Raw genomic sequence first — 12,980 nt, 5'->3', positions numbered from 1 at the left:
GCTTTGGCAGATGGAGTTAGGATACAGCAGTGCTGCAGCAAGGCTGCAGATGGTTTCAAACAACTGATTTCAGCACCAAAATGCTTGTAATTCCCATTTTAAGTGGAGCTGGCTTCCCTGGGGGAAGTGCCTGGCTCTCCTAGGTGCTGCAATGAGATAGTAGAGGGAGAGAGACATTCTAAAAGCCCAGTGCTAATAAAGGACATTAGGTGCAACTTGCCCTTTCTGCTGGAGTAAAGCTTCAATGGGGCAGAAAATGCCACGAGGTTTCTTCATCTGCAAATTTCCCTGAAATGCACCCAAACTCTTGGCTATTTCCAGAGGCAGAAGGATCCTGATATGTGTTTTTGCAGAAAATAGCACTGTCATAGATTTCCTCACTGAAAGTCAGGTGGAGATAGTAGAAATAATAACACTAATAGAAAAATAAAAGTAGCAATTGTAGCAGGAATAATAGTGCAATAACTCAGCCTCAGACTACAGTCTCTGTCCGGGGAACTGGTCCAGATTGCAGGGGGAAAGGATGGGATGTTTTTTTAAGCTGGGTTTAGTTTTGGTCACACTCACTGGGGCTGCTTAAATGTTCATCCTGACACAAGAAAAGGGCCAGAACAACAGTGGGAGTATCTGGAAGAAAGTGAAAGCTGCCTCCTTAAGCACCTATTGTAATAATGCTTTGTTTAAAAAGGTAAAGATACATAAATTAGATATTAGGAAGAAATTCTTGGCTGTGAGGGTGATGAGGATCTGACACAGGTTGCCCAGAGAAGCTGTGGCTGCTCCATCCCTGGAAGTGTTCGAGGCCAGGTTGGATGGGGCTTGGAGCAACCTGGGCTAGTGGAAGGTGTCCCTGCCCATGGCAGGGAAGGTTGGAATGAGATGAGCTTGGAGGCCCCTTCCAACCCAAACCATTCTGTGATTCTGTGTTTCTGTGATAAATATGGTGAGGAAACAAGGACAATAAGGAAAATCTCCACAGATTTCCCTCAAAAGAAGACAGCACAAAGAGCTGTTTAAGGGATTCATGAATTAGAATTTTGAGAATTTTTGTGATTCTCTGATTCTGTCATAAGGCTCATGCAAAGTTCGGGGGGGGGTGAAGTTCTCCATTGTGAGAAGCTTCCAGATTCCTGTAGGGTCATGGTGGGATATAGACTGGGCTGTGTGTTTCCTTGCCCTTAGGTCAGTGTCCTTGTAGAAAGTTGCTGCCTTCTGTGACATGGCCATGGCATCACCAGGGCTGGTGCGCTCCTGTGATTATTCTCCAGCTCTTCTCTTTCACTATTAAAGTGAGAAGAAGCAATATAATAATAATAATAATAATAATAATAATAATAATAATAATAATAAACAACCACCTAAAAATGTTGGTGAGGGAAATTAAGTCACCAGAGCAAGAACTCAAAGAACAGAAGCACAGCAAAGGTTAAAAGATTTTAAAGCAGCAAGGTCCTACCCACCGCTCAATTTTAAAGATTCGTGCTGCTTCTTGTTGATGAGATTTGTGGGCTTCAAGGCTAAATTCTAGAAGAAAAACACTCTCCAAATTGACCTGAGGCAATATTTCACACCTTTGGAATTAAAGACATGTGCAGTGTCAAGCCCTGCATCCACAAACAGCTGGCAGGGCTGAGGGTGTTTCAGCATAAACTCCAAGATTCGAGTCTTTCTTTCCTTGAAATGGCACAGGATGCCCAGAGAAGCTGTGGGATCTCCGTCCCTGGGGATGATCAGAAGCTTTCTGGAGATGATTTGGGGTAACTGGCTCTGGGTGGCCCTGTATGACCAGGGAGGTTGGACCAGGTGACCCTCAGAGGTCCCTCCCAACCTCAACCAGTCCATGATTTGGTAAAGCTGGACGGGAAATTATTTTATATCCTGCCAGGATTCAAAATAATTATGTGGGGATGAATTCAAGCTCTTTAAATTTTGCTCCTGAAAAACTGTCTCTCTTCCCTCTGTCGGTGTTCTCCTGGCATTTGCAAAGCCAAATGTTGTGTCCCCGCTGTGCCAGGTACAGAACAAGGGATTTTTCCCATCTTAGGCATGTCCTGGGGATTGGTCTCCTGCTACAGCTCTTCCTTTTTGTAGGAATTATCAAAGGTTTCTGCTGGTTCATGCCCTGAATCTCCACCATCACAGGTGAGAAGGTTTATGAGACTCTTGTCTCTCCAGGAGCACAGGAAACATGTTGCCTCTGTGAGCAGAAACTCCCTGTTGGCACAACTGTGGATCCTTCCCTGCAACAGAGGGCTGAGATGAAATGGTTTTTAAAGCAAAACAACTTCCCTGAAACATCCTTGTGCAGCTCCTGTGCTCTGTGAAGGCTGGAGCAGGAAAGCGGGAGGTGCCCAGAGGAGATGCTTTAAGCCCGGGTGGGAATGGCATTGCAAGGCTCTGCAGGGCAATAAACTGAGCAAAACATACAGGGGAAAAAAAAGACTTATAGAAAATTACATCACTGCCTAAGGAATTTGGGGCAGGCATATCCTGGTGATGCCACCCTGCCACCCTTCACTGCTCCTTCCCACACCTCCAAACCCACAGCTGGCTCTGTATTTCCTGCTGTCAGTGCTGATATCACACCACAGACATGATTTTATAAGTAAAATAAACCCCAGGGCTCCCCTCCCCAGGACACCAGATGCCCACCAGCGGTGGAGGGTTCTGGGAACAGACCCCTCTTGACTTTTCCTGGGGGCTGAGAAGGTCTGAATTCCTGCAGCATGAAGCTGTAAAACTCAGGGATACCAAAGATACCCAAGTTATTGAGGCCACAAGACAGAGCAATAAATCACAGGGCATTACTGGGATGATTTTGTTATCTTTATGACGTACATTCTCTCCTCCTCCCATCCCCCTCCTGTCCACATGACTTGTGGCAGCAGCAGCCCACTGCATTTTTGGGAATGAAATCATCGGGGACAGCAGCAATTCCGACCTCAAAGCAGATGGAGAGGGGAATCTTGTATTTAGAGCACACTCCAGGTTTGCTTTTGCAGGCACAACGTGCCCTTTCCTCCCTTTTCTGCCATTCAGCTCATGTAACAAAATCAGTTCATGCCAAGGAAAAAAGCATTGAGTCTGACTCAGTTGGCTCCTTTCCCTGCCGAGAGGTCTCCCTGGTGGATCTGAGATGGATGTGGGCAATGCCTGCAAGGGGAGGTGCTCCCCAAACCCAGCTTCTGTCCTGCAAAAACTGCTTCCTGCAGCACCTTGAAGAGTCATAACTCGCTCCAAAGTCCCCTGAGACCCACAGAAACCTTCCCACCTTTCCCGGTGAGTTTTAGGTCAGCGCTGAAAATAAATAATCACCGAGGAAGAAGTTTATGGGGGGAAGGCAACTCACCCTGGTGGGAGGTTTGGCACAGCAGATGCTGCAGACGGGACCACAGGCGAGTTGGTGAAGGAAAGGGCAAACATGGGAATTGCGTTTCCTGGAGCTGAAGGAAATTTGGGCAATAAAACGAAATATTCTTGAAATGTGAAGCACGCTTTGACTTTTTTTCCACAATCTGTGGCGAAGCTGCCTTATGTTTGCAAATGTTCTGGAGAGGAAAGAGGCTGTTTGCAGCAGGGGAGGAGGGTTTCGACAGCAGCAAGGATTTGAATGAGAGCAGAGAGAGAACAGGACCCCCAGCAGTTTCCTTCCTGCATTTGCAGCAAGAACAAGTGAAAATATGGACACATTTCCCAGGCAAAATTGTTCCTTCTCACAGAATTGCACTGTTGCACCACAAGCCATTAGTTCTCCAAAAGCAAACTGATGAAACTTCCATACAGTCAAAAGTTCCCATAAATGCATCTCTTACCCCATACAAATAGGGTTAGATTGTTTGACAGGACCCCCTTTTTCACTCCTCCCCCAGTGAACAACACTGGCTTCTGGTGACAACCACAGCTGATATTATTTAAACATTTCAGTATTACATTTCTCTTTTCATATTTCATCACCTTTTGGCTGAAATTCTCCAGGCCTGGGCAGTTCAAAGGAAACAGTTTGAGGAAATGAGAACAAAAAAAAAAAATATAAATAAATATCCCAGGCTAATAATTTTTTTAGAATGATATGATTGCAAAATTAAATAAAAGCCTCCTCCAAACAAATGGTTATGACTTAAACAAACAGGCTGGGACACTGAGAGGGGGAGTTTTGAAAAGAGTTTGGCTGGAGAATTATATTTTTCTAAGGAAAATGGGACTGACCTGGAAAATGCTTCTAATGCAAAGGTTATCCCATGAGGACACAACAGTTGTGCCCTTTTCCAAACACGGATGAGGGGTAACAATAAAGATACACTAAAGAATAATAAAGATATTTTGTCTCAGTGAAGCATGGCCAAATATTTACTCAGAAATTATAAAGTGAAAGAGGCAAAGTCTCCCACACCACTTTTTCTCTGACTTATTATGGGAGCTCACCTCATATTGGAGGTATATTTATAGACATCAGCTATGGATACAGCTTATGGAAGCAGGATCAGCAGGTCATGTTACAGATGGGTGGAGAAAGATGTCCATAAACTCTGCCCTTCCTTTCCTGAGCATCCAGGATGCTCATCCACCCTCTAAGCTTATTTACCACCTGGTGCTCACAGCTCGTGAGTTCAGCCCTGGAAGTTCAACACCTGCCTCCAGCCCAAGCTCTTTTCCCTCAGGTTCTGTCCCTGGCCAGCTACACCCTCCTGACCTCACAGTTAATTATGGAATTACATCCTATAAAAAGGGCATAATGCCTTTAAAGAGCAAACTGCACTTGACTGCAAAATGACACTGAAAGTCAAGTTGTTCACCCTGTGTAGGCATGCTGATAAACGAGTTTGGAAATTATGTGACTCTTCCCTGAAACCCACCTGAAGCTCCCACCTGTCCTAGCAATAAACCCCTCCCATTTTTTAGCACAAGAAATGGTCACAGAGGAGAAATGTTGAATGAAATTCATGTCTGCTGGAGGAGTCTGGGCACAGGATGGCAGAACGTGCTGGTTTTAGCTGGGAGAGAGTTAATTTTCTGTTCAGGGTAGTTTGGGCACGTCCTAATTTTCGAGGTGTGCCACTCTCAAAGCTCAGGAGTGTGTGTACATGTCATTTTGTCAGAGAAGGGTAGAATCATGGAATGGTTTGGGTTGGAAGGGACCTTAAAGATCCTCCAGTTCCAGCCCCCTGCTGTGGGCAGGGACACCTTCCACTAACCCAGGCTGCTCCCAAGCCCTGTCCAACCTGGCCTTGAACACTTCCAGAGATGTGCATCCTTTAAATGCTCTCCTGCAGCAAGTAGGACAGCAGAGTTGAAGGAAATTTGTGGTGGTTCATCTCTCCAGCTGCCACAGCCACCATTCTCTGCTTCTTCTTTGAGGAGCCACAGCTCTGCAGGGAAATATATTCCAGCTCCTTCAGGTCCCAGCTGGAGGCACAGATGGGACAAAGCAATGCAAGATGTTAAATCTGCCACGGGAGAGCACTGTGCTGGTTTCCAGTTCCCATCATCCCAGGAGATGCCAGGAAGTGAAGTGGCTTTGCCAAAGCAGCCTGGAAAACCAGTGGCAGCTTTGGGAATGAGTTCTGGTTTCATCTCTTGCCTTTCAGGACAGAACAGCCTGTTGAAAATGTGGTGTCCCCTACTCACACCAACAGATTTGTCTCCCAAAATAGAGGCATTTAGACCTTCAGAGGCAAAACTGGCCCAAAAATGCCATGATTTAGCTTTCAAGTGAACCAGCAGAACATGAAAAAACAAGAAGCAAAAAAAAATTCCAGATGTTTTAACCTTCTTTTGTGGGAAAGAAATAAATGAATGCAAAAAATGGGGCAAGGAGCAGGTGTTGGGGCATGGGGGGGGCTCTCAGAAGGAACCCCTTTCCTTCACAAATCACAGGCAAATCAACGTGGCTTCAGGGCAAGAGCTCTGGTGAACTGGACTTTTTTTCCCAGCAACCAAAGTGGTTTTGCTGTGACCATAATTCAGTTCCCCAAATTGAAAAAAGGGAGTGTGGAAGTGCCCTGGGGGAGAGCGTGTGGTTTGTGTCTGTGTAAACGTTGGTCCAGACAAACCCCAAAGAGTCCAGAAAAACCGTGGAGCAGCCACAGGGGCAGAATGAATCTGTCAACTGCACATACCACACACTTGCCCCCCTGCACGTGCACATGGCTCAGACAGCTCCTGATGGATGGGATGATTCGAAGTTTTTGACAACAGCTTTTTGTTGTGGGGGAATAAATGGGGTTTTTCCAGCAAGTCGCAGAATGAGCAGAGTTTACTCGAGTGCAGAGAATGCAGAAGGCAACAGAGCAAATGGTTTGTGAGGAGAAGAGCAAATGGAACAGTTTTAAAATTTAAAATTTCAGCTCGAGGAGAGGAGAGGTTCGGAGAGGAGAGGTTTGGAGAGGAGAGACTTAATTCTACCAAAACCTGACAGGACAAGGGGGATTTGTTTTAATCTAATAGAGGAGAGATTTAGATCAGATATTAGGAAAAAATGCTTCCCTGTGAGGGTGGTGAGGCCCTGGCACAGGTTGCCCACAGAAGCTGTGGCTGCCTCATCCCTGGAAGTGTCCAAGGCCAGGGTGGATGGGGCTTGGAGCAACATGGTCTAGTGGAAGGTGTCCTTGGTCATGGCGCAGGTTTGGAACCAGATGATCTTTAAGATCCCTTCCAACCCAAATAATTCTATGATTCTATGGCCCACTGACTGTAGCACTGCTCACATTTACAGCTTCAAGACGGTCCCACAGCAGCAAATGTTCCCAGAGCAGGAATTCCTTGCTTCCCTCATCTCCTGTCCCATGTGATGCTCCACGTGGGTTCTGGAACAGGGCATGGTCCCCCCAGCCCACAGTCCTGCCATGTGGAGTTTCACCCACGGACTCAGCTGGACTTGGGCCAGTTTCAGCAGTGAAATCAAGCGGGTTTTAAGTGAAATAAAGCTGGGTTTAAGTGAAATGCAAAGGGCTGCAAAAGGTTGTGTGGGTCCTGGGCAGCTCATGGTCAGCACTGCTCTGAGGACAGACAGGTCAGAGAGAGAAACCATCACCTTTCTGCAGGGTGAGCTGGAGCCAGGAGTTTCTCATGGAGGCTGGAGGATTTATCTTCTAGAGGTGTGACCTCCAAAAGTGACATTTGGAGTGGAAGAGGCCCATCACTGAAACCTCCAGCACAGGAATTGTTATGCCTAACAGGAGGAAGTTAAAGAAAGGACAAAAAGGACAGCTGAAAAAAAGAGAAGATAATACAATGACTTCATATAAGTATTCCAGGGGTGACACAAGGGATGTATTAACGTCATGGAAATATTGACACTGGGCTGAAAATCTAAAAACCAACATAAGATGTTTCATGGTCTGTTAAATCACATGATGAAAGGCATTTTGAACAAAAAAAAATTATTTCGTACAAAGGAGCGTTGCTCTCCAAGAAAACAGTCCAATAACAAATGGATTTAATACAACAGAATGAAAAATATCTAATAATAATAATAATAATAAAAATAATAAATCCTGCCATTAGATTTTCACAGCCTAATTATTCACAGTGTTAGTCACTAATGGCCTGAGACATCCCCATCACAGACATCACAAACAGTCAGGACAAATGTGATTGGAGATAAGTGGCCTGAATTATAAATAACGATAAATAGGAAATACATTTTACAGTTCTTTCATACCCCCAGTCCGTGACCCTCAAAGAACTTAACGAATCCATGTGACCCTCTGGTGGCAGAAGACTTTGCTCACCTTAAAGTGCTGCATTTGTGAAATAATTAGGCAAAATATCCAATGATCCCTCAATTTGTGGCAATTAAACACTTTGCCTTAATCTCTGGACGAAAATGCCATTATTCTCCAACCACGGACTTGAAACTTCTTGAAGGACCTGACAAAACTTCAGGTTCTCCCAGTTTTTCAGAGCAGTGGTTCAAGCATTTTCACATCATTTATGTGAGTCTGTGAAGTTGTTTAGTCCATGAGTACTCAGTCTGGTCGGGGTTGTTATGGTTCACTCACAGAAGAAGAGAATGAGAAGTTTGTCACCACCCTGGAGGATCCAGGTTCAGCTTCCTGACTTACACCTGACTCAAGTCCAGAAACTTATTCTATACTTTCTTTTTTGGAAGTTGGACAAGTGTAGCTTTTACTGTTTCACATTTTTCAGATGTATTCTTTCCTTATTGTGGAAAGTCTTAGAAACAGCTGAGATATCAAAATGTTGACTGATTTGATAACCCAAGTATTTGCCTTGGAAAGGTAAAAGAAGATCTCTGACCTAAAGTAATGAGCTAATAGAGTTTGTGTTCTGACTTTAGAGAAAGGAGGAAAAGAGATGAGAAATTCATAAATATATTCATGCCTTCAATCCACTCCAAATGATTGAACTCCCCCAGGCTTGTAAAAAACAGAATGCAAAGGAATTCTTGGATTTCCTGGTAAGCAAATCATTCATTAATAAAGAACACTTCATTGTGGATAGAAACACCTTCTGTTTGATTCTTTACAACACAGAAGCATCATCAGCTGCCTGGTATGGAACTTTGGAAAGGTCAAGATTAGCATTAATCATATTTTGGAATGCTGACAGAGAGTATTTTTGCTGCTAGACCAAAAAAAAAAATAAATTTAAAAATATAAATAAAAAAAAAGAACTTCATTTTACAAATTCCCAGCACATTATTCAAAGCAAGAGAAAAACAATTTCCAACTGATTTAGAAGCAGAAATCCTGATTCTCTGTTGATTGGCAACCAGTTATTATTGCTCTTCATCATTTGGACACTGTAGCCTGAGGATGCACCGATGTGACAAACACTGTGCACATTCTGGAATGGAAAGTTCCTTCCTAAATAACCAAAGCAAAGCTGGGAGGAGAGGGAAGGAGTGGAGGGGTGGAGTGATTTGCTCAAGGTTATTCCACAGGCAGCACAGTCCCAGTCTCTCCAATCCAAATCCAACAGGCACGTTCTGGGATTGCAGGTGGAGGTCTTGAGCTCTGACTCTGAGCACGCCCCCTTTGACACCATATTATATTATTTGTACATGTATTTGTCCCTGACAAAGAGATCACACAGTGCCAGAAGAGCCACTTGAGCTTTGCCACAACCACCCACACACCAGGCAGATGTTACTGAAAACAACACCATTTTGAGACCTAAACACTTCACCTTCTGCAGAGCTTGAGTTCCAGCTGTCTCCGTATCATTTACCTCAGAGATTTCTTGCTCAGGGCAGATTCCTGGTCCAGACTGTCACAGTGGGTCTGCAGGACACTGTGAGAGTGAAGGTTGAACTTGGAAGTTCATTCATGGGGTGAACACAAGACTTGGGTTGGGTAAGTGCTTGCCTGTGATGCTAGAAAAAGCATGAGAGCTCTCAAGGGAGAGGAGAAGAGCAGAGAAACAGGGAACAGAGCACCAGGAAATACAGATGGAGCACAGGAAAAGCTCGGGAATTGTTTGATGGTGGCCCCAAGAGTCCCACTGCCCACAGAGACATTCCCAGCACAGCAGCTACCAAGGGGTGCCTTGGAGGTCAGCAGCAAACCTACAACCATAGCACCTGACCATCAGCCATGTGCGCCATCAGTGTATCCCTGGCTTTCCTGACTGCTGCCTTTTGGGATGGCTGTTGTATCCATAACAAAAGCTGGGTGACTCAAACATATTTGTAGCTACTGCACCACTAATTGCAGTGATAGTTCAGTAGGTTTGCATCAACAGCTAAGGGAAGATCATGCACTCACCAGAGCTCCTCTTATTCCTGTGTTCAGTCTCCCAGGTCATGGTTCTTCCACTACATCCTCCAGGAGAGGCCATTCTGCAATAGTGACAACAGTTGTGTGGCAGGAATTGTTCATCACGTGAAAAGGAAGAGCAGAGCAAAAGCCACTGCTGTCACTGGGAAATTGGTGTTTCCTTCTGCCCCACCTGACTGAAGCTGGAAAATCTTCAGGAAGGGAAAATGAGGCAGTGATGGCTTCTTCCATGTCTGGCTTTCTGATCAAAGGGGAGAAACAGGATCCTGGGGAGACTTGGAAAAGTCCACTCCCCATCAGCATCTTGGCATTTTGGAAGGCCACTTTCTCCAGGTACTTTCTCCATGCAGCTGAATTACAGAATAAAGCTGAGAGAATTGGGATTGTTCAGCCTGGAAAAGAAAGGCTTCAGAGTGACCTTTGCGACCTTCCAGCACCTGAAGGGCCAACAAGAAAGATAGAGAGAGACTATTTAAAAGTGCACGGAGTGACAGGACAAGGGGGAATGGCTTCACATCGAAAGAGAGCGGGTTTAAATTGGATATTAGGAAAAAATTCTTCCCTGTGAGGGTGGGGAGGCCCTGGCACAGGTTGCCTGGAGAAGCTGTGGCTGCCCCATCCCTGGAAGTGTCCAAGGACAGGTTGGGAAGGGGCTTGGAGCAACCTGGGCTAGTGGAAGGTGCCCCTGCCCATGGCAAGGGGGTTGGAACTGGATGATCTTTAAGGTCCCTTCCAATCCAAACCATTCTGTGATAAAATAAAGCCTGTGGGTAGACAGAGAGATGTGCTGTTGGATTCACAGCACAGACATCATTCTTCCCGTGCACTGGGACTCTGGAGTTGAGGAGACCACTGTAGACCCCTGTGTTATCAGTCTATAATGCTGAACTAAAGAAAAGCAAGGCTCAAGACAAAATTATCACTTTTCCTTCCACTTTTAGGCCCAGTGAGCTGTGCGTGTCTCCTGCTTCTCCTAGAAAACCTGGCCACCCTGCACAGCCCATGCAGAGGGAGGGAGAGCTTTAACCTTGTGACTGATGGAGCCATGGGGCATATTCCCCTTCTCACATGAAGTATGTTTTCCCCTTATTTCAGTGCCAACTTACCCAGGGAGCACAATAACCAGATGTTTTAATACTGGATAAATTACTTCTTCCAGCAAGAACGGCTGGGGGGAAAAAAAAAAAAAAAGAAAGAAAAAATAAAAAAAAAAGCCTGGAGGGGGAAAACCATAGCACAGCTTGTTCAGTGCTGCTACAGGAAAAGCTGGAATTCTGGGTAATGGTTTTCAGAGGAGGAGTGCAGGCATGGAGGGGCTTGGGGGGGGGACCCTGAACAACTTATCTGCTCTGTTGAACAGAAGGAGAATAGGAGAGAGCAGCAACCAAGATGCCAAGGAGATGATAATATACACAACTGCTCTGCAAGAAGTGAGGGCTGTGGCTCGTGCAGTGTCAAGGTAAACACAGAAGTTGCTCTGTGTGTGCATGTTTTGTTGCCTGTGGGGCTCTTTTACAAAGGAAATCAGGCAGCTCTGTGGCTGAAATCACGGCGGGAGGGTGTCCAGCTCCGAAGCTTTGACAGGACATTTGGGAGGTTGCTCAGTTTTGCTCCCTATTTCCATTTCTCAGAGAGGAGGGTGATACCTGGGTTATCACAGTCGGGTCTGACCAGGCAGTGAGACCATCCCTGCTCCTGAAAGGGGCACTGGTTGTTGCTCCATGGATATGTAAATCAACATCCTGCTGTGCCTGACCTATGCAGGAGGAGGGTTTTGCTGTTGCCTGCAGGAAAAGCACTGAGCTGTTTCCTTTGGAACCGCAGGAGCTGATGCTCTTGCTCCTGAAAGTTTGGGGTTCACTTCCCAGCAGATGGAAAGATGGTGATGCTTGAAAAATGGAAAATATCCCTGTGACTCAAACCGTGGGAGGCCCCAGCCCTCGGGCAAAGCCCTCCCTTTGGAACGTGACTGGAGTGCCTGAATTAGGAGCACGGGTGTCCTGGTACTCTTAATGTTCCATGAAGGGAGGGGGAGCTTCCAGAGAGGGGTTTGGAACATCTTCTCATGCCCTTCGCCCTCTTCAATGTCACCTGAGGCATCTCAGGGCAGGGTTTCTGCTAAAGTCAGACTGAAAAACTGGTTCTTAGAGCAGCTCTGAATATGTTTCATGACCTCCATCCTGGATCCCCAGGAAACAAGGCTGTTAGGCTGTCCATGACAGCATCACTCTTTGGAAAGAATGTGATTTGCTGCAGAGCAGTAAATGGGAAACAGATGAGCTCTATAACCCAGTAGGCCATTTATGTTACATTTCTGCAAATGCAGGCTTGAACATACGGTTGTATTTATGTTCTGGGTGTGCAGAAGGGGGAAAAAAAACCTCCCTAAAGCCTAAACCCCTGTTCTTTATCATTTGATTGGCCTGGACACTTTGAGTATAAACATTATACTGTGCAGACAAGAAGGCAAAATTTCTTTATGTCCTCTAGTGTCTAGACCAAAAGCAATAAAGGCTTGTGCTGTCCTGTGCACCTCATTGTAATGACATTATTCAGGGGAGAGCCTGTCAGATGGGTTGAAAAATGGAAGTTTCACCTTTTTAAAACTAATTTGATAACTTCATTACGCCATGAGACAGGGAAGTGATTGGAGCCAAGGCACACGCTAATGTCTTGTTGAATGCTCTTTGATTTTATTTTTTTTTAACAGCCACTGGGATCAGTCAGGAGTTCTGTATTATCTCATTATAATTGTCCCAGGAGAGGTACTTCGATAATTTTTATTACCAATGGGAATGAAAATGTATGTTTTATTTGGTAATTTCACAGTAATGGTTCCAACTCTGTAACAAACTCTCAATGAGCTGAACCATTATTATGAACTCGCTTTGAAAACATGGGATGCAGGAATCAAACAGCAAGTGCACTTACAAAGGGAACAGGAGCTGACAAATCCCTTTCCATTCATTTTAAATGGCAGCAGAGGCAAAAAAGTTTGAGAGGAATAACCACAGCAGTGGCTTATTATTCAGTAGTGAAGTCCAGCCTCCAAGACCTCTTCCAGCCTGGCCTTCCCTTATTTTTTCCCCTCCATGGGGGATGGTATCTTAGGTACAGAAGGGCTGATGTCAGCCCAAATTTTAGCAACCCTTGACAGTTCACTTTCACTTGTGTGATTTGCAATTTGTCTCAGCCCCCAGGCCGTGTCATGGCCAGAAATGGTGCTGAGCTGACTTTCCA

The 12,980-nt window shown here is 45.3% G+C and overlaps 1 long non-coding RNA gene across 1 annotated transcript; it reads right to left on the bottom strand.

The window, feature by feature from the left end:
- Positions 1–1,270: 1,270 nt before the first annotated feature.
- Positions 1,271–9,744, bottom strand: LOC108493851. Its single transcript, XR_001873623.1, has 3 exons — positions 9,729–9,744; positions 3,350–3,443; positions 1,271–1,281 (listed from the first exon to the last, which is right to left on the bottom strand). It is a non-coding gene; the product is annotated as an uncharacterized LOC108493851 (long non-coding RNA).
- Between the last annotated feature and the right edge of the window lie 3,236 nt (positions 9,745–12,980).

Source organism: Lepidothrix coronata, unplaced genomic scaffold (genome assembly GCF_001604755.1).
Source record: "Lepidothrix coronata isolate B3197 unplaced genomic scaffold, Lepidothrix_coronata-1.0 Scaffold20, whole genome shotgun sequence".
Lineage (NCBI taxonomy): Eukaryota > Metazoa > Chordata > Aves > Passeriformes > Pipridae > Lepidothrix > Lepidothrix coronata.
Note: the sequence above shows the minus strand (reverse complement) of the source record. Positions and strands in the feature narration are given on the sequence as shown.